Genomic DNA, 26,580 nt, shown 5'->3' with positions numbered 1-26,580 from the left:
TATACAAAGATACCATATTTCATAGAGAAAGGTTTAATCTGGGTATGTAACCTTTTGGTGTTTGTAATTTTAAATATTTTCAGCACTTATTGTTTAGAATATCTAAAGTATGCCCCTCAAGATAGCCACAGTGGCTCAGGGGATAGAGCGCTCACCTCCCAATGAGGTGAACCGGGTTTGAATCCCGGTAATGACTGGTCAATGCAAATTCTGCACCCGACTCACACCGACCACAGTGCTGATGTAAAATATCCTCAGTGATAGATTGATCATGGGTTAGAGTCCCTTTACTGTCAGGCTAACAGTGGGAGATTTTGTATTTTTTCTCTTCATGTAATGCAAATTCGGGTTAATACCATCAAAAAAAGTCCTCCAGGCAAATTTCTCCCATTACCTGATCCAGGAGTTCCCTTGTCTTCTGGATTGGGATCAAAATTACAAGGCTATGGAGTTGAACATTGGTAATTATAATCCCAAAAAAGGGTCCACTGTTCAACGCGGCTATAATGCCAGATAAAATATTCACTATGTTCTCAATCGATGTCATCTCTCATTCAAATTTTTTCATGAATCAAAATTTAACAACTATTAAGCCAATAACATTTAATCTTTGGTTGGGCTTACTTCTAAATTAACGATTGCCACAGGGTGGCTAACTATTACAAATAGTGATTAAAAACTTGTTTGCCAGTAGCCACCTTTTATTAAAAATGTGGAAACGAATGAAAAATGTGAATGTGGTTTTGTTTTTTTAAATAAATATGGAAATAATATGAATATTTCCTAACACTTAGGAAATTATTTTATTTCACACTTGTTTTTTAAAAATTTTACAATTGTAATATTTACCATATTTCGAGAGAATGCCTGATATTATTATTTATTGACAATTTTTAACCATTTAAAATGTTCTATTTTTGAAAAAGTTTCTACTGTTAAAAATGCTGCAACTGGCTGTTGCCAAAGTTTCTTAATTTTTCCCTAGACCATCTAACAACTCCTGAATATTTTATGTGCACGGGCCTCAAGAATTAAAAATTATATTGCCCTGCATATCCTAGGTTTGATAAAATTTTAATTTTGAAAAAAAAAATTTCACTTAGGTAGAAAATATATGTCTAGGAATGTAAATATTTTAGACTAGATAGTTCAATAAGAATACCATAAACCTAGGATTTACCTGACCGAGGAATACTACCTAGGATTCAATCAGGATACAATAAAATATCAATTAAGGGTGCTTCAAATTTTTAGCTAAAATTTGCAAGATTGCTATGGGGATGTTTATTATATTTTAATTCGTGAATGTGAACATCGTCAAGCTTTTAACTTTGTTTAAGTTTTTTTTTCTCTAGATAATCCTAGGTGGTGCTGTTGCAGCACAACAGCATTTTGATCCCAAGTTTTTCAAACAATTCCGATCCCATTGTGGCCCGAAAGCGACCCTTCAGTTTTCTTTTTACTCTAATTGGGAAGCGGTAGCAACGCCTTTCACTTATATGGTAGCAAAAGCACCGCCTGGGAATACTCAGTTATTTTTCCTGAGACCACTTCACCTTCCGAGTCTCTGTTACCTCTGTACAAATTCCTATTGTGGATCCCTCATAAATTTATAGATTAAATGTTTGTTAATAGTGTGGTATGTAGGGTGTGCAATATAAAGAAGCAAGTACCTTAATAACATTTGATCTAAAGGTTGGCTCTAAGGAGCTATCTTAATCAAATCATTAAGATAATCTCTACAAGGCTATCTAATAAAGATCCAATTATTAAGTCAAAAAATATTGAAGTGTTTGCTTTCTTAATATTGTTACTTTAGGAATGAAGCTGCAAATATTGGTCTAAGTTCTTTAAAAAAAGTAAAAATTACAAGTAAGTTCCTATTGTGGATTGCTCATAAATTTATAAATTTAATGTTTATTAATTTGTTTGTTACAAGTGTGTTATATACAATGTGCAAAATATAGAAGCGATCACCTTTATAGTCTTTTATGCCCTAAGTTGTTATCTTAATAATTCTATTAATTTAGCATCTTAGTACATGAAGATAAAATCATTAGGCCAAAAGATATTGAGGTGTTCATTTTTATTTTATTTTGCACACTATACTGTTGCTTTTCGTATGAAACTACTAATGTTAGTCTAAGTTCTTTAGAAGAAGAAAAATTAAGAGTATTTAGTTACTGATTCAAAGGACCATTGACTAAAAGATTGCATTTGTCTAAGGAGGCTTTACCAAGCTGTAGGCCAGATTCCAAGTTAGCCTCTTTGCCTTAACAAGTGGCAATCAATTTGTGCTTTCAAGACAAAAAATGCTTCTAATGACAGTTAATTATTGTTTTAGATACTGTATTCAAATGATATACAAATCAGATTTTACATTGCAGAAGGCATGATCGATGTTATGTACTTAATATTTCTTTCTTAAAAAATTTATAATCTTTTATAATTTTTTACATTGCCATCAATTCTATTAAAAAGAAAACTTTGTACCGGAGTAGTGCAACTTATAGTCCTTAAAAAGTTATTGTTTTTATTTTGTACTATAAGATTTTTTAGTCTTTTCCCATCATTTGGAACTATTTGTCTTTTCAGCTAAATTATTTCTTCAAAGTAATGATAAATGAAATGAATTGTTTTATTCTATTATCTTTTTCTTAGCAGTGATTTAGATATGGTTTTTTATCAATGGCATGAACAAAAAGTTAGAGAGCCTGACTGGTGTGAAAATGAATTTGACAAGTAAGTGTTCTCTTTATTAGTTGTTAATTTGAATTCAAATTTTTTAAATCAAAAAATAAATAAACCAGGTTTTTAATTTGTAACAATTTTTTTTAATTGCTTGTAAGCTCTGCAAAAGATGAAGCTATTATATCCATCTTTTTATACATCCCGGTGTGATTTTAGTTTAAGATTAGACTTGGTTATTTCCTTGCTCAACTTGTTCTTCATTTTTCTGAATATTACTTTATTATTCAATAAAAAAAACTGCTTGGTTGCAAATTTGCAAAGAAAACTTGTGTTAATGGGTATTCATATTTTAATGTACTTTCACACTTTAAGTTACATGTTTACATATTTTCGCTAAAATGAATTTAGCCACTTAGGGGGAAAAAACTTTTTTGAAAAACAAAATTTCACTGTGCATATTTTATTCAAATTATAATTTAATTATCTAATAAGTATTATCTTGACAAAGTGTTATAAAAAAAGAAACCAATATTTGCAAATCATTTGTGTTTCTTTTTTAGATTACTCTTTTGCCAAGTATTGATATTTGTTAGTTGTTTTTTTTTGTTTGTTTAAGATAAATTTTTTATTTCAGAGTTTAAGTTTAAAGTAACTTTGATGTATTCTTATTTACATTAATTAGTGGTAAGAATGTATGTCTTGTAGCCGTTAAGTCCCAGTTTTGATGCGACTCTTTCTAATTTTTCAATCAATCAGAAAAATGTTTTTTTTTTATTTATTTATTTAAAGTATATAAATTAAAGCAAATGTACATTAAATTTCATTTGGAATTTTCATTTTTTTTAATTCAAAAAATGTTTTGATTTTTTAATTTTCAATCGAAATGCATAAACTATTTTAAGAATGTATTCATTTACTTTAAACTTTGTTCTGTTGTTATGTTATTACTAATTATGAGTATTTTCAAAATAATAAATATTAATGTACTTTCTAAGTCAGATTTCCTGTTCAAATCAGCAAATAAACTTTAATTTTAAGATTTAAAATGGATCTTACATAAATTTTTAAAAGAAAAACTTTGGTCCTTCTATTCAGTGAAAATTTCAATTATTTAATTTTTTCAAATAAGTTTAAAATATTTTTAATTAGGAAGAATGAAATCCATTTTATAAAATTTTAAGCTTCATTTTCCTTTTTTTCTATGCTAATAAACATAAGGCATTTTTAACTGTACTAATTTATTTTTGCTATTATTTACTTTAAAAAAATCAGTTGTGGTGTTGTTAATACCGATAAATTTTTTCTAGGATTGTTAACCCCAAAGAATACATAGAAGAATTTTATGAAAAAACAAAGGGCTAGTGAAATATAGGTATTATAATTTTTTTGGTTACTTATATTATATATACGCTTAATAATGTTACGCATATGTGTCAATATAATTTAATATCTTTTATACTTTTATTCTGTTAAATTCAAGAATTTTCAAAAACACTATTTTTGTTAAATGCGAAACTATGCATTGGTTTAATTCTGTGGTTTTCAAAGTGTATACTACCATAAATAGCGGATCTTATCATAAGTAGAAGAAAAAGAATTTTTTGCATCTGCTGTTATATATAATTTCGAAGAAGAATTATATGAATAATTTGATAAGAAGAAATTTAACTAACTACATTGATATACTGATAATATTGATAATTGAAACCATAAGAACTTAGTGTTAACTATAGTGTTCAGGTAGCCATCCACCTGAGAAACCTTGAAAACCTGGAATTATTAGGGAATTTTTTTGTACTGGAAAAAATCAGGGAAATTAGGATGAAAACCTGGAAAAATTAGGGAAGTTTAAAGAAGAGCTGGAAATTTTTTCTGAGATATTTTTTTATTTCACTAATTTAAATTATTTACTATTTTTCTTAATTTAAATTATTTCATCCATTATACCCACATTTTTTAGACGGAAATGTATCTCCAAACAGTTAAAATGTCTTCAACTTAGCTATACTTTGCTTGCATTGAAATTTGCTCCATTATAACCCTGTTAAACTAGAATGTCACATAAAATTCTCCCATGGTTGCTAAACAAATGTAGAAACCTTTGATCACTATGGGACTGTGCAATTTAGGAAAAGCAAAGATTGTGCTGGATGTGGAAGAAGGGGTAAAGATATTTCCTTCTGTTTTTAAATTTTGTCCGTAGGCTGAATCTTTTTATGGCTCAAGTTTGTTCCGATGCTGTGGTGGTAATTTTTTTCCATTTTGACAAAATGTTTTTGTATTTTTAACTTAATAAAATTCTCCAAAAATTAGTTGATTATAATTTTATAATAATAGATTTTATATTGCACTCTTTTTCTGAAAGCTTTTGTACTCCCAGTCAAAGAAACCTGTAAATTATTTTTTCTCAGCAAACCAACCAATCAAACATGTTTTTACAATTGCTGACAGCAGTGTTGTTGCATTAATGCTAATTTTTTCTATTTCATTTTAACCTTTTATAGCATATTTTAATTTTACTTTTTTGTTGGTAAATATTTGATTTTTGATTCAAAATTCGAATTGTATGGTTATCACAATATCGAAAGTTTGTAAATGCTGCTTGTATACCAGACATGATATTTCCCAAACTATCCCTAAAAAGCTGACAATGACTAAGTACTATATAGGAAACATATTAAATGATGTATAAACATAAAATATAATTTTTTTTATTCATATGTGTTTAGTCGGAAGAAGGAAAATGAAACTTAGTGTTTTAGTTGCGTGCTGTACAAGTTTCTAGTTCTTAAAACACAAAAACAATTAACTATGCTAAACGCTAAACTAAGAAGCTGTGTGTTTAGATTGGAATTCTTTAAATGTTTTAATTTCAAGTAAGAAAAAAAAATCAAAAAAGTATAAAATTAAGAAATTTTATCTTTTTCTCCCCCGATAGTGTATGGAACAAAAAATTAGACAATTTCACATTTGTGACATTTATTTTTGTATACTGAATCTCTTAAAATAATAATGCTATCTCAAAACAACATTATTTAAAAATTTGACTTGAAATATTGGCTTAAAGAAAATATGATCAATGAATTTTATAAAAGCATTGGTAAGATAAAATACAGTATAATGCAGTATACAGTACAGCTTTATATTGAAATGTAATTACAGTGACTCTCAGAAGTGTTGGTACACTTATGACTGTCAATGAAATAAGATTATCCATTAATTAAAAAGAATATTTCAGAATGAATATTTAATAATAAAAAATATATTCTTATCTTAACAAAACTGTATGGAATATTTTAAAAACAAAGGAAAAGTTTATTTTTAAGAAATCAATCATCAAAAAATGACAAAAACTTTATCACACTAAAAAAAAAAAAAAAAAAACCTGTCTATTAGTAAATATTCTAATTTTTCGTTTAATTTAACATTTAGTAGAGTTTCCTTTCGCATCTACAATAGCTTTTATAAGTTTGTAAATACGTGTAACTAGTTTTTTTTTTGTCGGGTGAAATTTGTGCAGAATATTTTTTTAAAATTTTATCCAAACTTTTATAACACTCAATTGGAAATTCATGAATTTTTCCACCAATTTTATAATTTTAATCTCTGATATGAAGTCCTTCTTTTAAGCATTTTATCACATATTACCATAGGACACAATAAACTAATTTAACGTATTCATTAGTGATATACCTCTTATGATGACATATAATCAAATTTGGTCTATTGTTTTATTACGACCACGAGGCATTTTTAAATGATGAAATAAAATATTATGGAGTTAGCGAGCAAAAATTAAAATATAATTTTGCTATAAGTTTGCTATCATAAGTTACATACTAAATTGCAAATAAATAAATAAAAAATTAAATGAAAAACAATTAAATAAAAAAATTCAAGCAATTGACGATAATTTTAATTCTGAAATCGGAAAACATTTAACTGTACGATGACTTTCGTGGGGTAAAATTTTTGTTGCTATTTGACTATTGATATCTTAAAAATTTAATTTTGCTTTGTTTTTAAAATTTTCCATGCCGTTTTGCTAAGATTAGATTATACATCTTATAATCAAATACCCATTGTGAAATATTCATTTTAATTATTGAATTTTTATTTCCCATTTCAATAAAAGTTATAAGTGAACGAACACTTTTGGAAGCCACTGTAATTATAAAAATTTGTTGATATATAAAAACCTGAAACGGTTTTCCATTGCTTAAAGAAAATATATTAAACAATGCTTATCCAAGGTTTTATTGGTCATTCTGTTTTTGCCATTTTGCAGGTACACTTTGAGCAAATACTACTTAAAGTAACACATTAAAAAATTTTTATTCAATAAAAACAATATATTCTACCAGCTAAACATATTATTTTCTCCACCGGTCTTAATTATTAAAAAATTAATGTTGCACTAAAAAATTAAAAAACAAAATCTTGTCAAAAAAAATTTTTTCCCTCAAGATTATATGTTTTAAAAAATGACATTTTGCATAAAATATTTTATAATACAGACACTTTTCTTGTACAAACCCTACACTTTATAATAAAAGAAAAAAGAAAACACGGACCTGGAAATTTTAAGATTTTAATCTGGAAAAATCAGGGAAATTTGAAATCTGATTTGAGTGGCCACCCTGAGTGTTACTTTTATTTCTAAGCTATGGATGTCATCATAGCAAATGTTTTTGTGATAGAAAGTAAATTTTTTAGTAATAATTCTTTTTTTAAAGAAAAAAAAACTGAATTTTAATTGGTAAAAGACAAAATGTTTTAAATATTTTAGTTTTAAGAAAATAAAGATTCAGATTTGTTAAAAAAAATGATTGTATCTTTGGATAGTATAGAGAGGATGTTTGTGAATATTTTCTAACATTTGCGTATGTTTTAATGTTTTTGTCTTTTGCTGTAAAAGAATGCTTTTTAAAACACAAGAAGTATATTTTAGCAAAACGTATTATTACAATATTTTTATGTCTTGAATTTAAAAGCATTAAACTTGTTCTATGACATAAAATTTTGATATGTGTCTTTTGGTTTCAATAAAAAAATTTTCTTTTTCTAAAACAATCAGTTTCTTTGCCTTAAGACCAAACGGAATTACCTATTTTAACTTATAAAGTGTAGTGAATGGTCCTAATCTAAATACATTATGTAGTGCATTAGCACCACAACCAGACGTATCTCTACTAGTAAACCAGATCTACTAAAGCATTATGAACTGACCTGGTCAGAATTTGTAAAGATGAGGCAGTACTGAATAACGTTATTTTTTATTTGGAAGTGAAAATGCTTTTAGTTTGTTCTCTAAAAGAGTAGAATATTTCACTGGTTAGATTACATTGGAGTTTCTAATTTATTAAGGTTTTTTAATTCTTGTCTTTCTTCTTGCATTCCTAATTAATTGATATCCAATAAATATTACAGGGAATTTTCAGATGTAAAAGCTCATATTTCCTTCATTTATTGCAATTCTACATTGACTGTTTTTATAACCAATTAAGATTAATGTATCTGCAATGTATATTTTCTTAATATAGTGCCTTAAAGAATTAAATTTTTTTTTATGATATAAAATTGATTCAAGTAAAATTGTACCGAGGAACAACAAGATGTTACTGCAATTCTACTTTTTGCAATTTTTACTTTAATTAACTGTCATATTAATCTTGTTTTATGATGAAAAAATCAGGATTCAAAAATGGAGAAAAAACATTTGTGTATTTAACGCTTATCTTTATATGATAAATCTGATTGTAATTATCGAAAATGAAAATTTAGTTAAGTGAAAATTATTTGAAGCTTCAACACTCTTCTATAATATTACTTTGTTTATTTTGACCATTATGGCACCTACTTCTGCTGTCAAAAAATGTTGTGTTATTTGTGCAAGAAAAAATTTATTATCATAGTGCAAATGGAATCAGGAGAAGTTCTTACTAAGGAATACAAAACATTGAAATCAGTTAATGATTCAGAATTGGATGCAGCTTTGTACAAATGTTTTATTTAAAAAAAAAAAAGAGAGAAGGAACGCTGCTATTTAGGAGAGTAGTGCAAACAGATTTAAAAATAAAATATCTTTATTGTTAACTGCTAGAAATAGATTTAAAAACAATGTTACTTCTATTATCCAAATATTTTGATTTCTTAAACTAGGTACAATCACAATTACTACAGATAATGAGAACTTAGTGAATTTTTAATTAACATTTAATTAAGAAAAGATTGAATTAAAGCTTTTTCTAATTTCTCTGATGTAATTAATTTTATTTTATAGAATTCTAACTAACTTAAAAGTGATTTTATTTTTATTTCCAGAAATTATTCATTATTATCTGAAGTAGTTACAGAATGGTTTATTGAAAGAGCACAGCAAATTGAAGCAAGATCTGGACTTGTAGATAATGCTCTTCAACTTTTGAAACTTGGAATGCAAAGGAGCATACAAGTAAACATTTTAATACACTCTTATGTTTTTATTATCAATAATGTTTAATTTTTAGGGAAATTTTTCCCTCGTAACGCCCTCAAAGGTGTGCACAGAAGGGGTGAGGAGTCTACAGCCAAATAATCTACATAGGAAAAAATGGCTAGCTTCTATAGACACAATATAAACTAGTCTCTTTATGGTTTTACAGTGCAGAGGAGGAAACATTTTGGGTTACAACAGTAGGAACTCTTCTTGAAACGGGTTTACACCCGCCTCTACCCTTAACCACTGCTGATTTTTTTAAGCTTTCTCTTTTTATTTTTGGTTTGTTTTTGCATTTTTTTATAAACAGTGCTGTACTTTTTATTAAATTATTTCTTTTAAAATTATGTTATATCATTCATGCTGTTATATCTGCTAGTGCATATTGAAATAGAATAAAAGGGTGGTTAGTGGGAGTCTCCATACCTAAACAACAAATGATTCAGGTAATATACACCCCGGCATTTTGCCTACTCATGCGTAGGATCTTAGTACATTTGATGCTTTGCTTAATCAGTGTATGTTGCTCTGCCTTGAAGTTGATGTTCTGGTATAGCATACCGTACTGAGCAGTTTCATGCTTTAGTTAGGTATTCGAAGAGCTGGACTTCTCTTTTCTATTTTGCTACAGCCTCAGACATGTAGCCAAAGGTGGCATTCAACTCTTCAATTAAGGATATTAAAATTTTAAATCTATTGCTTTTATTGTTACAAAATGGAATTTTTTTAATGGTAAATATTTGGTGTGAGCAAAATATTTTATGAAAGACAAGAATAAAACATTAAAATCTGAGAATAAAACATAAGGCAGTTTTACTATCACTAACAAGGGATAATTACGAAAAAGCATTGCAATCATGCATGCTTTTATGAAAGATTTACCATACTCATTGAAGCCCAATCATCTTATATTTCGACAATTAAGTGTAAATATTTACTTTAAGTGTGTAACTAGATCAAAAAAGAAATATGTGAAGCCTAAACTTGAGACCTCTCAAATTTTAAAAGGATACCTTGATGAAGATTCCATTGAAGAAGGTTGATGTAAATGTGTTAGTTACATACTGATAATATCTTTCTGAGTTATTATTTAGCATATTGTTTAGATTCATCATTATTTGTGCAGATAATAAGCAATATTATTTACATTAACATTAATTCTATTCCCATATTTTATTTCTTTAACTTTTATTTTGTGTAGCTTGTGAAAGTAGATTATGAATCGTGTATCATAATTTCTTTCGAGTTAATTTTTTAATTATTTTTTTAATTACAACCTTGTATTTGCTTATGAAGCATAAGTTTTTCAATTGAATGCCAAAAGAGATATCTTCAAGGTTGGAGTGTTTCTTGAAATACAATAAAAGCAGGCTTCCTGGGTGGCGGAACCGTTCTAAAGATCATTCATGTCAACGTGTTTCTCACTCAAAATGCAGTTAGGAGAGTCTACAAGTCCAATATAGTGAATCTGTAGAAACTTGTGTCCAATCTGAAACATAAAATCTTGATAGCCCTAGGAAGGGTCATATGATATCAGGCTCCTGTAAAACGTTTCTTGTTGTCTTAGAATTTTTTGTTTTGTTAGCAGTTTAATGTTTCTCAGGTTAGCGGGAGTTCTAAGAGAGGTGCCTCTTATTTTATAATTATAGATCAAATGTTACATGATTTAACATTTTTCTTGTTATCAACTTTAAACAACTGATATAAATTTTAGTTATGAAAGCTGGAAGTGTTTTTGAGAAAAAAAATGGTTGTTTTAATACTTCATTGAATGTTGATTTTTAAAGCATCTGAATTGTGGTCACATTTTTTTTCTTAAATTCAGTTTAATATGTAAAATCTTTTTTTTTGTATGAAAACATATTAAAATATGTTTTACGTGAATTTCGTGTCACATTATATTTATTACTTTTACATAATATTTAATAGCTTTGTTACTTTTTTATGCTTATAACCATATTTATTTTCAATTCACGATTTGTTTAATTGTAATGATACTATAATGAAGAAGACTGAACTTTTTTTTCCCAACCATATGCTAAATTATCTTTGTCATCATTTAGGGTGTGGATAAATTGTATGATGATTTGAAGACTTCAGAAATTTTAATTTATGATTGTGGAATAAAAAAAGACCTAAATTTATCTGATTTTCAAAAACTGAGTGACTCTGAAAAAGTTAAGCTCATTATGTCCACAGTAAGTAATCAATTTGCTATTTTTTTTAAAAAATGTATTAATTACGTCCTAGAAAGAAAAAGAATTTATATAATAATTTATTCGATTGGATTAAGATTTATTACTACTGCTTTTTTATTTCTTTACTACAATTCATAATTGTTTTCTTTGTTTATCATTTTAATGTGAAAAATATTTTATTTCAAACATTTAGCAATTTATATTATTTTTATCTTAACCCTGTGATATCCATTGTATTCTTTCAGAATCACATCAAGAAAAATATTTTTATATTAGTATTAGAAAAGACAAAAAAATTTCTTTTTTGTTTTCATTCAGCCAAAATTAATGTCTAGCAAAATCTTTTTGTTCGGCACAAAAAGTTTTCTAGAAGTCTAAAAAAATTTCTAGTCGAGCATTTAAAAGTTAAAATTTTAAAGCATTAATAGGATGATCATTAACTTTCGAGTTTATTGATGCAGAATACTTCAGTAATGAGATATTCGTTGAACCCGTTATATTTAATTGTTCAATTTATTTAGAGATAAGTCTCACATGATTAATGTGATTTTAGTGCAAATTTTAATCTCTGTACTTTTTAATTTTAAGAATAATTTTCAGTTTAGTTATAAAATCAATTAAAAAAAAATAGGAACAAATATGTAGTTGAAAATAAATTACATCATCTATAAAAATTATGTAACAATTTTTATTGAAAAATTATTTCTTTTTGTGAACAAATTAATTTCCTTGTTCTGAAACTTATATATTACAATTAAATATATTGAATTATTAAATTAATTGCGTTGTAATTGAATGTATAGAAAGTTAATCTATATTCTAGAAAAATTTGACTTATAAATTTGGGATAAACTTCTTTATTTTGTATTTAAATATCATTACAGGAAACTAAGATAAAGTAGCTCCTCTTAAAAGGAAAAGAACCATTGTAGGTTTGGATTCCTGTATTTTACAAACATAAATTTTAAGAATTTAAGGGACAAATAGGAGAAACAAAGAAATAATTACTTTAATTAGGTATTGTTCATTTAGTGTCTCTTATTTACAACAATAAAAGTACAGTTATTATTTCTTTTACTTATTATATATCAAGCAAAACTGTAAAGATACTAAGAATTTTAATTAGACGGGATGGCTAAAGAGCAAGAAAATTAGAAAAAACAACTACAGGGAATTCTATTATAATATTCAAAAATCAAGGGCAAGCTTTTATTTGGGTTAGAGTAGGGGAATTTTTTCTTAGGAAATTTTCTGAAGCTATGGGTTTTTTTTTCACTTTGTATTGATAAATAAACTAGTAAGAAATGTTTTTGGTTTTATTCCAAAAATTGCTGATGCACTCCTTTATTCATGGAAGTATTTTTTTTTTATTTAATATTTAAAATATTTTATATTTAAAATATTTAATTTCCGAAACTTGATTTTCATTACAGATATTTATGATAAGAATCAACAAATGTTTTTCACGTGGATATTTCAATAACTTATATTATATATTGATTTTGTTTTTTAATATGCCATGTTATTTGTTATTATTTGATATTTTTTCATGATGATTCCAACATTTTAGATTTTAAACTTCAAGAGTAACTAAAATTTCTTTGTAATTTATCTGCACAAATAAGGCAGAACTGGAAAATCAATTATAAAATTTATTATCAATAATAAAAATTAATGAAATTTGTTAATATCGGTCTGAGGAAATGAAGTAAAGGTCAATGAAATTTTTTTTCTGAATGTTTGTAGCCAGATTCAAGTAAAACCATGTTGATTTTCAGCAGTAAAACTATAAATACACAAGTGGACAACCTTTGTGCTAAAATACAAACTAAGGCAAACAATGTTAAAGAGCACAAAAATATTTATGTGCTCTAAATATTTTTGTGCTCTTTAACGTTGTTTGCCTTAGTTAGTAAAACTATAGTTTACTTTATTTTTATATTTATTTTTAATGGTTTATATGCTATGTATTTTTTTAATTTTAGACATCAAAAGAAAACTTCATTGCTCATTTGTATTCATGGTTTGTACCTTAAGTCAATTAGTGTGAAAAATATAGTTCAGGATCTGCAAAACCTCTCCTCAAAAATTGCATTCTCTATATGTCAAGTAATTATTTCAGTTACTGCAAGGTGTTTATCGAAAGTTTAAAATCAGAGGTAATTTTTGTTTTTAATATTTCTTTTAATGATTATTACTGGGTCATTGAACTTGATGTATTTATGTTTATTTTAAAACTGTTCATACTGTGCAGGTTTCAAGAGAACTCTTCCAGACTAAAAGTCTAGAGCAGTCTGCTGCTATTGTAACATGTGAGAGCACATTTCCAATGGGGTGCAGTGGGGAAACATAAGTGTCAATTCTGTGCCAAGATCAAAATAACAATATCCATCCCACACCCCTCTTGGAAGTGACTTTCTCTTGTAGCCATAATGCCATTCGCATTGTGAAACTTGACTGGAGAAATTCTCCTGAGATCTGTACAATAGTAATGACGTGAATATTTTATTTTATATATGGTGTTGAATAGCAGGTCCAATTCTGAGTTTATGACTTTCAATTTTTAACTCTGTTATTTTTTTTCTTTGTAATTTTAAAACTAATTCAGAAGATAAGGGTTTGGATCAAGAATTTGGACAAATTAGCTTTCGTGGAGGACTTCTTGATGCAACTAACCCATGTTTGCATTACACGTAGAGGAAATGATTGGTCTACCATCACTGCGGATAGTTAATGTTTGTACCATAGTTGGTGCATACTAGAAGCAGTACTCGTATTAAATTTCTAATTCTGAGATTCAAGCCTGGGTTACCTCATTAGGAAGCGAGTGATCTATTCTCTGAGCCACCACCATTTTGAAAACATTATTTTACATTACATTTGTCTTAAAGTAATAAATATAATTCTCAGTTAACCATGATCTTGATTATTCAAATGAGTAGTTATTAGGGATGACCTTAAAGATGAGGAATGTAGGATAAAAAACCCACTTTTTATTTTTACCCATTGGCAAAGTGGATGTTGTTTTGGGTTTGATGGCATGCGCACCTTATTTGGACGTCATCACATTTTTCAACTGTGTTGAAGAGTAATAGTGAACATGTTGCTATGGCGACTGCTGATGTTTGATAATTTTTTACAATTGTTTTTTTCACTTTTAACTTTCAAATGCATTAAGTTGGTGAGTTTAATTTTGAGATATAGTACCAGAGAGATCCCTTAAATACTTCTTGAGTTGTGAATAAAAGAGAATTTCATAATTCGAATGATGTTTTTGTTTTAATTAAGAATTAGAAATTCTAACCTACAGTTCAAAGTGGATCGTTTTCAATACTAATTCAGGTGAGTATCACACATGAAGAGGGTCCCAAACTGATGGAACGATTCCAAAGGTTAGAGTTGAAGCTAGAAAAAAAATGATGCCAAGACCATTGTTGCCAATGGGTGACCTGTGATCAATTTTCGGCGATTGCAATTTTTTTTCATGGGGAACTTTTTCAAACCGATCAGAGTGGATTTTTAATTGTCTCTCACCAACCAAAACTGACATGTTTCAATGTGTTTAAAAATTGTTATAAAAAGTTATACACATTTTTTTTTTTTTTTTTTTTTTTTTTTGCATTGGCTACCTCTTCTTCATCTCGAATAAATGTTTGCTCTAGAAAATATAAATTACTTTCAAATTTGTATTCTTTTCTTTTAAAATTAATTAAATTATTATTGTCCTAATGCATAAAAAATGTTGTATTTTGTGTAATTCATTTTTTAAAATTTTTTATACAATTACATCCTTTGGTATGTAACTTTATCAGAGAAATGGCATTCCCCGATCATCCCCGACAATTGAGAGTCTACCATACAAAGTTTTTAAATGCTTTCTTATCTTATTTTAGTTTAAGAAACTTTTTCAACTTAATGTAAGGTAATTTTTTATGAGTTTGCAATTGTTTTTTTTAACCTAAAAATGCTTATCTTAGAATACTTTTTTAGACATGTTCAATTTTGTGTGAATTGGATGACATGGTTTTTCTTGGACTTCACTGTGTTTATGCACGCGAGAGGCAAGTATTTTTTATTCATATCGTATTTATTCATATTATTCATATTTTTATTCATATTAAGTTTTCCATGAAATGTCTTCATTTTAGGTGTTTGATTAAGACAAGTGTGGTAGCTCTAAAAACAAACAGTTTTGTGCAAGTTTTTTTTTAACCTTAAAATAAAGTTAAAAACATTTAATGAAACATTTTAAACTCTTTATGAAATCATTTAACTTATTGAAGATGGGTGTATACTACAGTAGCTGAGCTGTGTATCCTAAAAACCAAACGATCACTGGTACACCTAAAGCACTTTATGCTTGAAACATTTGATTTTAAATAATTATTAACTAGTAGTGGTGAATTAATATGGCTTTCGATTTAGTAGTTTTTCTGCAAAATTTATCTATATTGCGATGAGTTCTTAGTTGCATTTAGTTCTAGTTTGATTGTTCTCAATCAATCACAATTGTTTACAAATGTATTTTGTCAATGTCTACAAAAATATTTGACAGCCTAATGATGTAAAATTTGGTATAGTTAATGAAGATGACTTTTTCAGGTTTTTAAGTTTTTTGATAAGTTAGCATATGCCACTGTAAAAACTTTGTCATGGCACACAGTGGTTAATTATGTAATAGCATAATTAAATGTGTTACGACATTGGCAATATTATTAATTGCGTCACTCTAAAGAAATGCATTAAATGTTCATTTCTGAAGTGATTTACTTGTTAAAAAATTACATTTGAATCTAGGCATTTTTAAGGAGATTCAGCTTGAATATTAATATAGGCAATAGTATACGATAAAATTAACAGTTGCTACCAGCCAGAAGGCAACTAAATATAACAAGTGACAATTGAAAAATTGTCTACCGATTGCAACTTTATTCATCAAAGCTACATCCTATGTGCATTTAATTTTTCTCTCTTTAATATGAAATTATTATGAATATATTTTTCTGAAAATTACTTTATATTTCGCTTGATTCTCACAATTTTTAAATATTTTAAAAAATGGATTGTGTACTACTTACTATATTTTGAGAAATGTTTCAAAATGCCTTTCTTTATTAACCTCACCATCATCCACCCATGCCCATTCACCCATTTTCAGGGCTTTATCTTTTAATAGCCATGGTAGGAATAGCACGTAATTTTGTAATGATCAGGCGACTTTGGCATTTTCTGAGCTGGTACCCTTTCCACCAAACGTCCTCACGACAACCGACGAGCGGACTTTCAGCCTCACTAGATTTAACTTGCACCTTGCTACATATATACGTCAGTTGTTTTGTCTGCCTCCAGGATCGAACTCACTACACTCAGCTCTCCATTCACATTACTAATATCAACAGTTCTTTTTATAGTTAAACATTTTGAGTTTTTAAAGAGTGATCACATGTTTTAAAAAGTGGCCACTGATAAAAATGCTGCAATTGGCCAGTAGCAGAATTTTCCAATATCTCATTAAAAAAGAAGGTTCTGTGGAGTGTCTTTTACTAAATAGCAAAAACTAAATTTAAAAAAATATAGGGATGTTTATTAATATTATAAAATTTTTCACACCTTTACAGATGATAGATGTTTGTTAACTAATTTTTAAATTTATTTTATCGTTCAATACCTGCTTATTCAGAGCTTGTATAAGAATTACTTGTCTTTCTAGAGACAAATCATAATTTATCTCTGAATGATCTGTGTGAGAATTTATATTTAAATTATCCATAAATAAATTCCCACTTGTATAATATAGAGTTAAATTTAGTTACAATTTATTGTCTGTAGACTGAACTGGATATGTGTAGCATAATTAGGTAAAATTTTTGCACTTTAATTAAATATGTGTTGCACCTATTTATTTAGAGTGAGTCTGATTATAACATGTTTCATCAGAGACAAATCTTAGAGATATCTGTAAATGAAGCAAAATGTTTTTGATTTGTCGTAGGTAAATTTACACATATATTATAAATACGTGATTAGAAATTTAAATTAGGAAATAAAGAGGTACATTACAGTTTGCAAACAAAATTGCAAATGCATGTAATAATTATGAGTTTATTTAAAAGTTTGTAAATTAACTGAATATTTTTAACACTTAGTTATTTAGTGATTGATTATCGATAACTAGTTTTATTAGTGATAAATTTTAATGTATTTCTATGCTATAATTTGTTAATTTACATTTGATTGAATCGAAATGTTTTTTTAAAATTATGTATGCATAAATCTGGTGTCATTTTATATCAATCTTATTATTTTTTTCCTAGAACTGACAAGTTAAATAAAGCTGCAGCTGTTTATGAAATTCTTTTAACATTGCCTGATTACTTCAACAAGTAAGTATCTTGAAGTTACATCATTTTTAAAAGATCTCTATCATCAAGTCCCCCTTTCATATTTATTTCTTTGTTTTATTTTGTAAAAGAATGAAATGTTTGCATTTTTTAAAGTTTTTTTCCTTCATACATATTGTATATGAAATGTCTATTTAATATTCTGTAAAAATAGTTTTAAAAAAAATGAAGATATTATAGTCAATGGGATTTCTGTCTCAAAAAATGTAGTGGTGTAATGAGTTCATAAGTTTCTGTCACTTTCGTCAATTTTCTAATCTCTTTAAATGATACTTTCCTTTTCTCCATTCCAATCAGAGGAATTTTTTTTCTTTTAGAAACAGCTTGTATACTACTGAAATCTATTATTCTATGAACAAATCTGTATTTTTATGGGAAAATAAAGATAATAACAGAAAATTTGCTATATATTTTAGCGTTTCAAATAGATGTTACATATTTAAATGTTTTATTGAGTTTTTACCTCTCCTATACCATTATTTTTCTAATACCTGACTTCTATTTCAGAACGCATCGTAAGTTATGAAGCTTACCATCAAGTGTAGCTGATTTGAAGAAACACATGTGGTAAATATTGATTCAGTTAACTATGTAAATATCATTAAAAAAAGTTTATGTACAGCTTAAAGTAAATTAGTATGTTTGCATTCTCAGGTTCTTGAAGAAATTTAATGCGATCGTAGATTTCATTTTATGCAGTTTATTACTCATGACACCAGAAATAGACATTTAATCTTTTTTTTTTATGAAATTGCTATTGCAAATAAAATTAATTACTCTTTAAAATGCATCTGCTTAAAATTCTGCTCATTGTATGTTAGTTAAAAAAAATTATAAAAACAGGTAACAAATACTTTCAATGATGGCTTAAAAAGTTATTAAGAATTTGAAAAATATTTTAAAAGCACAAAATTATTTTTTTTTAGAAATATAAAAACTTTAAAAACAAACTAACAATACTTTTGAAGCATTAATCATAATGTTCCATGCTGATTTTTCTGAAACTTCTGTAAATTTTTTGTTTTTTAATATATTTACTTAAGTTTCATATTCTGTTTTGTTACTATCAATAATAATAATATTGCATATTGATTTTTCTGAAATATCTGTAAATTTATCTTTCTCTAATATATAAAAAGTTATATAAAGTTATATAAAGTTATATAAAAAGTTATTAAGAATTTGAAAAATATTTTAAAAGCACAAAATTATTTTTTTTTAGAAATATAAAAACTTTAAAAACAAACTAACAATACTTTTGAAGCATTAATCATAATGTTCCATGCTGATTTTTCTGAAACTTCTCTAAATTTTTTGTTTTTTAATATATTTACTTAAGTTTCATATTCTGTTTTGTTACTATCAATAATGATAATATTGCATATTGATTTTTCTGAAATATCTGTAAATTTATCTTTCTCTAATATATTTACTAAAATTGTTTAATTTTTACTTTCTATTGTACTCTCTATAATGAATCTTTATGTAATCTTTTTTAATTTTATTATTTCTAGAGATGCAGAAATTTTAGAGAAAAATAATTATGCTGTAACATTGTCTATGGTCCTTTCCAACAACATAATGGAAGTGAAAAAGATTTTAGTGAAGTTGACCAGAATGGCTAGTCACAGGTCATTTTCTCCATCCACTTTTTTTTTTACTTTTTTTCATTTAATTTATTTTTTAATTTTAATTAATTAATTTTTTTTACGCAATTTAAAAGGGTTGTAGATGAATGGACCAATTTGCTGTCTGAAATGCACAAAGTTTCGTTTAACTTATGAAGACTGTTGTTATAAAGGCATTTTAAATTTCTCTCCATTATAAAGCATACTCTACTGTAATTCTTTCAGTAATTACATTACCCACTGACTATCGATTTTAATTCATTCGATTTTGACTTATAATTTTTAAAAGCTGCCGATTTTATAACTAGCTTTTGAATGATTTAGAAATATATAATATATATATAGTGGCAGTGTGGCGTGGGTAATGCTGCTCGCCTCCGTGACTTAGGTTCACAGGTGCCCACCGGGTAAAGTTGAATAAGCAACACTTCTAGCCTCTTCCAAGGTGAAGAACAAATGTTCAGTGCCTGCCGTAGGAAATATATATATATCTATATTTATATATACAGGGATAACACTGATAAAATAACTGGATTATGCAATTGGCTGATTTTTAATAGCTAATTTCAGAGAATAAAATCATCACCTTTTTATTAAATCAAGCTTTAAGGGAGAATATATGTTTTAAAGATGGGGAAAAAAATTTGTGTCAAGATATTTGGATTTTTTCCACTTCAATTTAGAAATATGCATAGCAAATTCAAGTATGCCAAGTGACACAAAATGAAAGTGCTCTCTTATAAAAATTAGGGAACATCTTTTAAAAATATCCTGATAAACTCTGAAGATATGTGCAAAAAAGGGAATTATTATTTTTTGTAACTGGATCAAAAATATAATATGATTTTCTTGGTTTAAACTATGTTTTTTTTTGTTTTGTTATTTTTTACAAAACAATCTGTGGAACAATGTCTTAAGCCCATAATTAAAATTTCGGGAATCAGTTCAATGTATTTCATAGCATTTAACTATTCTATTAAATATTAATTAATGTTTTTAATAAACAAATCAAAAATATCCACCTTAAATATGCTCACAAAATAATAATAAAAAAGGAAAAGACGAACTGAATAATTTAAGTATGCTTTAAAAAGTATTATTTTACAAATCCATTTAGCATGCAAATAAGTGCAGCATTTAAATTTTATTTTAATAATATAAGTTAAAGAATGATTTCCCCCTCCCCCTTACTTTTCTGTAACATAAAATGCTATATTTTTAAGTATTATTTAATTAGCATCATTATTTAGCTGTATAAAATTTATAATATTAGTATTTAATTAAATTTTATGAAATATTTCTTTTTTTTTATCCATTGAATCAATACAAATTATAATATATTTTAAGTGCAATATATCATATATATTTTATAATCATGATTTTATGAAAAGGTACAAAAATGTCATGAACTACATGTAAAATATTAAAAGTAAGTGTTAATAATAATAGTTTGATAATAAATAATGTATAAACTATTTTCATTAATAGTTTGATAATAAATAGTTCATTAATAGTTTGATAATAAATAATGTATAAACTATTTTCATTAATTTTAACATAATAAAATTTAATACATGATTAAATATGTGATTAAATACATGATAAAGTTTAATAATATCAAAGACTGTAGTCCTCAAATTTCTGAATTCCTGTCTAAAAAAATGGTTTATCATTATTTTTAGCTTTTAGTCCTGATATTCCTGATTTATTTGTACTAAGAACATCCAATTTTCTATGAATACTAATACAGTTTCTAAAGTAATCAGTTTGAATAATAGAAAGATTTGTATTTTCAATTTAATATTATTTGTTTTACTTTAGTTCAGGAAAAAAATTTCTTTTTAATACAAATGTGCATATTTACTGTGCTTTTGTTTCAAAATTATTGCAACCCCACTTTATTAAGGAAGTCACATTTATTCAGGAAGTCATGAACTTAGTTGTAAATTTTAAATAAATATTGGTATGAAAGAATATTAAATAATTGATACTTATTATTTTTTAATGCATCAGTACCAATTGAACTTTTTAATTATTGATCTTTTATGACATGTTTATTAAAAGAAAACATTCAAACGTAATGAAATATTTCAAATGAGAAACTTACTGCACATGAAGGAATCTTGCCTAATAATCTCTCATTCTTAAGTAGGTCACAAGTGAACAATAACTGTTAATTTCAGATACTATCTTTCTTACTTGTCACGAAACTCTTCAAAATACATCCACTCCCTACAAACATAATATGTAATAACTTCAATTTTCAGAAAAACGTTTTTTTCTTTCTAGTATTTATTTTTATTTATAAGATTTATAAAAAATTTGCATAAATATGTTATTAAATCTGTAATAAAAATTCTGTGCAAATCTGTAAATTATTTTGACTAATTTCTGTGCAATTGCTGTTTTTATGTAGTAATGTATTAACTTAATTAATGCAATAAATGTTATATTTGACCAATTTATAAGTTACATTATTATTTGCATTAATTGTTTCTCAAAACTTAAAATTCAGTCAGTTAGCATTTTTGCAAAATGTTTAAACGAGCCCTTAAAGAAGTTTTTGTTCATAATGTTATGATAATTTTGCTCAATTACAATATTTCATTATATTATTATGAATAATTCACATTAGTTACATTGTTCTCTATTTTTTTTATAAAAAGGAAAACTGTAGTGAGTGAAAGCATTCCTACAGTATATTTTAGGGTGCTCTGCAAAAAGTGCAAATGAAGTGCACAGAATAAAGTGATTTAATTTTGCACTTATTAATAAATTATGTGACAAAATGGAAATATAACTTAGATATAGTTAGAATAATATGCATTCTTCACTATATTATTTCCCAATATTTCACCATAATGCACTCCTTTTACAGATTTGGAAAAAAATAATTGAAATACCCTTTCAATATTCTTCAAAAATTCAAGAAATTCTGTTGATTCTCAGTATGTGTGGTGAATTCCAGGTTCAAAGAAAACAATGAGATCAGAAGTAGAAATAGTCATGAGAGAAGAAAAATGTACAGTTAAAGAAAGTTATGGAATATTTAAAGTGTTTTCTAATGATCAAAATTAAATATACAGTTATTGTTAGAGGATTTAACAAAATATTACACTCTGATTTGTTTTCAAAAAATTTTTATATTACAAAATTGTGAAATTAATTTCAGTTTTTATCACTGTTTATTCTTCTTACTGCATTAAGAAACCATCTTGATTTCTAAATATCATTATATATCTAAATAATTCAAAAGTATAAATATTATTGTTTCATATTGTTGCAATGATGCTTTATAGGAAAAAGTAAGAAAACATTGTATTTTCATGATTGTTTAACAAAAATCAATCCATTAAAAATCATGAATAGCTCTACTGACTTTTTAGTGTAAAATTCAATGTCCATTTATTACTTCTAATACATTAAATATCTGAGATAAAAAAAGAAAGAATGAAAATAACTATGTGAAATCTAATTATCAAAATATATGTTTGAATTCTTCGTCATCTTTAAGTTGAGCAATTTCTAAAATTGTTTTCAATTTGTTTTGATACTGATGAAAGTGTGTTCAAGACTGAGACAAACTACTTGTAAGTCACACTTGATTTTGTAAAAGGTTACTTTACTTGTCCCTAGACCTCAGAAACAGTTCATCCGATTTCTATTCTGTGTTAATGAATATTATCTATAAAGAAATTTTCTTCAAAATAAAAGGGAAAGTTTATTTGATCTTCCTACTTCGCTGTTGGGATTATGAAAAAATTATAACTGAATCATTGTGTTATTTACAAATATGATTTTAGAAAAGTAGTACCCACTTCTTCCTCTTATGGTATCTGGTTAACTATGAAGTCAATATATTTGAATGAAGAAACTTATTTTATTTTTCAATAGCACTGAATTTCCAAGATTCGTATTTCTTGTGTTAAAAGGCTTTCAAACGAAGGTTAGTTTTCTTGAATCTTTCATGAACCTGCAAATGATATTCAGCTATACTGGGCCATTTTTTTTTTTTTTAAATTCTTTTGTACATAGTCAAAAATAAGACTTGTTATGAATGTAACCTGTTATAAATGTTGCTACCAAGTCTATGTCTCACATTGACTAAACCATTAATTCAAAAAAGACTGTTGAGTAGTTGGATTCAACCCAAAGATAAAAAAATGTGTAAACACCTGCTTGGTTTCAAATCAGTGGTTCATATAGGAGTTCAACCAACGATTTAGTATTACACTAAAACTTTGTAAATAGCTAGTAATAGATTACTGGCATATATTTTTATTGGGAAATTGAATTTGAATACTTGGCTTACATTAAACATTTTTTGAAGAATAAAATATAATTTTTGAGAAACTTAAATAATGAATTTGAAGATTAAAATTTCAATATTTTACATTTAAGAATTATTTTATATGAAATAATACGTTTATTACAAAACAATAACTTACATTTACATAAAATTGAATTCAATATATCGATTTTAATTTTTTTGTTTTAGGGGGACCGGGAAGTAATGTCGTTTCGGTGCATTAGATATTCATTAGTCTCAAAAACCAATTCATTTTTTTAGATTTATTTTTGATCCGGCATTGAAAAGTTGTTGCTAACGAGAATGAATACATTACTGATTAAAAATAAAATCTTGATACCCAATATCAAATCCACCAAAACGACATTACTTTCCGGTCCCCCTACTGTATGTATGTTCCAATATGATACTTCTTTTTAAACTTTTTTGTCACCTCCAGAAAATTATCTCCTTATCTCTTTCAGGATTATTGTTGATGGAGGATTTTTGCCTCAAGCATTTACACTCCCCGGAACTCCGCTGTTTTAAATCAACTGAGAAATTCTTAGCCGTCCTCTATATACATCTGATATAGTACCATGCAATAATCAATTGTTTGGTCTCCTGAAGAAATGCTACCATAATTTTATACAGTGAAAAAAAAGCCTTGCTTAGGAATCAGCAGTGAGATTTTAGAAAGGGTATTGGATAATTTAATGCATTGTACGAATATTTGCTTTGACCACTTAAGGTTTCTTTTCTGAAGGACACTGTGTTGCGATTTGCTGCTGATATAAATATAAAAACTAACATCTCCTGTACATCTCCATTCATTTTTATCATACCCTGTTTTTTGTTCTTTCAAAATTTTGCTTTATTTTTTATACATCTTACTCTCCTTTAGAGCCATAAAATAAAATTTTATGAACTTGATTTTTCTAATGTTTGTTTTATGACATTTAAGCTGTGTTTCATTTATTTTTTTTATTGAAATGAGAAATTAAACTATAACATGACAAAAAAAAATGCTTGGTAAATGTTTCAAAGTACTGTCACCTACCTCTAATTATTTGTGTGAGAAATTTTTATTGTCCATTAGTTTATTTATTGGATGTGTGTGTGTTTTTTTAGAGTATCCGAAGTACAGCAGACGCAGCATTTAGAGATATCTCTAATATGACATCTGGTTTCTCTCTTAAACAGAGAGCACTTTTTCACTATCTTAAAAAAGACAAATTAATTTAACATTCTTTATAAAAAGACAGAACAATGTGTCACAAAACACAATTTGCACTCACCACCCATAATAACCATCTCCAAAAGAGCGATTCAAAAGTATTTGGAAAGGAATGCTCTGTAGTGTTTAGGGAAAATTTCATCAAAAATTTCTTCATTTTCCAATCGTTACAATTTTGAAATTGAGAAGAGTAGATAAACTGTTTTATTTATAGATGAGTACCATAATAAGCTTGAATTTAAGGATCCTTCACTATTCAAGTTTTACATCTAGGTTTAGGATAGTCTACGATAGATCTTCATCACTTTGCAATTTTTATTTCACTTTTTAATCAAATAAAGATAAAATTTAATTAAAATTTTAAATTGAGCCATCCATTAATTGCACAGTACAAATACAGTAAAAGTGCAAATGTAGAGCTTATCAAGCATGAACAGTAAAAAATAACCTAATTTAAATTTGCTATTTCAAAAACTTTAATTACTTATTGTTTTTATCTTTTTATTCAAAAGCAATTGCTGTTTAGAATTCACTGATCAGATGATCTTCATCAAACAGCTTTTATTATAGCTTTTTAATGTTTAATTAATAACATGATCACATAGCTCTTTAATATTTAATTCAAAAGCTATGCTGAAACCTAACTACTGTTTTAATGTAATATTTATTTCCCCTCAAAAGTACACAAGAATTTTCTAAACTAAAAATTAATGATTAATCAAGTTAAATTTTTTTTTTTTTTGCATTAATAGATTTTATAAACAATATAGGTCCTAAAATTAGAAAATTGGGGTTTCAAGATTTTTCAAATATACCTTATCTATCCATTTGAATCTTAAGAACTTGTAAAAATAAGTTACTGATACTGGTTTGTTGAAAAATATACTAACAAATTACTCTTAAAAATCATCAGAAAAGTTGCTTTCCAACTACAATTTTAAGAATATTACTATGTTTTCTTCTATTAAAAAAATTAACTATAATGTAACAGTTATTTAAAAAAAAAAAAAACAAAGAAAGGGATAGAAATCTGTCTAATAAGGGAAATAAGATGCTGTTTAAAATAAAAGGCAAATAAGTGAGGTTATGGCTACATCAAACTCAAGGTTAAAATGAAGCTTTCGATAGTTAGTTCTCACGATAATAAAATTAAAAAATATGAACACTGTCTAACATAAGACCTATCAAGAAAGTTTCAGAAAACAAAAACCTTAGACTATGACGGTCATAATGAACTTGCTTTTTTGCAACGACTTTGATAAAGAGAATGAAGTCCATTCTTTCAGAAGTACAGTAGGGAACCGATTATCCGGAACGGTCGGGACCATCGCTATTCCGGATAACTGATTTTTCCGGTTTTCTGAATCGCTACAAAAAGCCGTTTTTTCATTGTTAAACCCAACTGAAAAAAAAAATTTGGAAATAATCTTAAAAATAAGAAAAAACGATGAAGTAATAGACTAATGATTATTTCCAAAATGATGGTAAGGTAAACATCGTTAAAAAAAGAAAGAAAAATCGTAAAATCTTATGAGGAAAAAAAATTTTTTTTTAAAAAATGGCGAGAAAATTCATCGAATTTCGTTCCGGTTTTCTGATTTCCGGATAACGGGTTCTATACTGTATTGAAATACTTATTAATATTCTCCTCGTATTATC

At 26.7% G+C, this 26,580-nt stretch overlaps 1 long non-coding RNA gene across 1 annotated transcript in view; it reads left to right on the top strand.

Moving 5' to 3' along the window:
• The window catches only part of LOC107448922 (uncharacterized), a 29,193-nt gene extending 4,576 nt beyond the window's left edge, over positions 1 to 24,617 (top strand). The window contains exons 5-13 of the long non-coding RNA XR_015428860.1: positions 2,662 to 2,742; positions 3,999 to 4,063; positions 9,016 to 9,145; positions 11,233 to 11,367; positions 13,353 to 13,526; positions 15,358 to 15,428; positions 17,682 to 17,750; positions 19,283 to 19,399; positions 24,170 to 24,617. This is a non-coding gene — a long non-coding RNA (uncharacterized LOC107448922). The remainder of the gene's footprint in view (positions 1 to 2,661; positions 2,743 to 3,998; positions 4,064 to 9,015; positions 9,146 to 11,232; positions 11,368 to 13,352; positions 13,527 to 15,357; positions 15,429 to 17,681; positions 17,751 to 19,282; positions 19,400 to 24,169) is intronic.
• Positions 24,618 to 26,580: the final 1,963 nt, after the last annotated feature.

Source organism: Parasteatoda tepidariorum, chromosome 1 (assembly GCF_982258835.1).
Source record: "Parasteatoda tepidariorum strain Cologne lab strain chromosome 1, Ptep-v5.0, whole genome shotgun sequence".
NCBI classification, from domain to species: Eukaryota; Metazoa; Arthropoda; class Arachnida; order Araneae; family Theridiidae; genus Parasteatoda; species Parasteatoda tepidariorum.
This window is presented reverse-complemented; position numbering and strand designations above follow the sequence as displayed.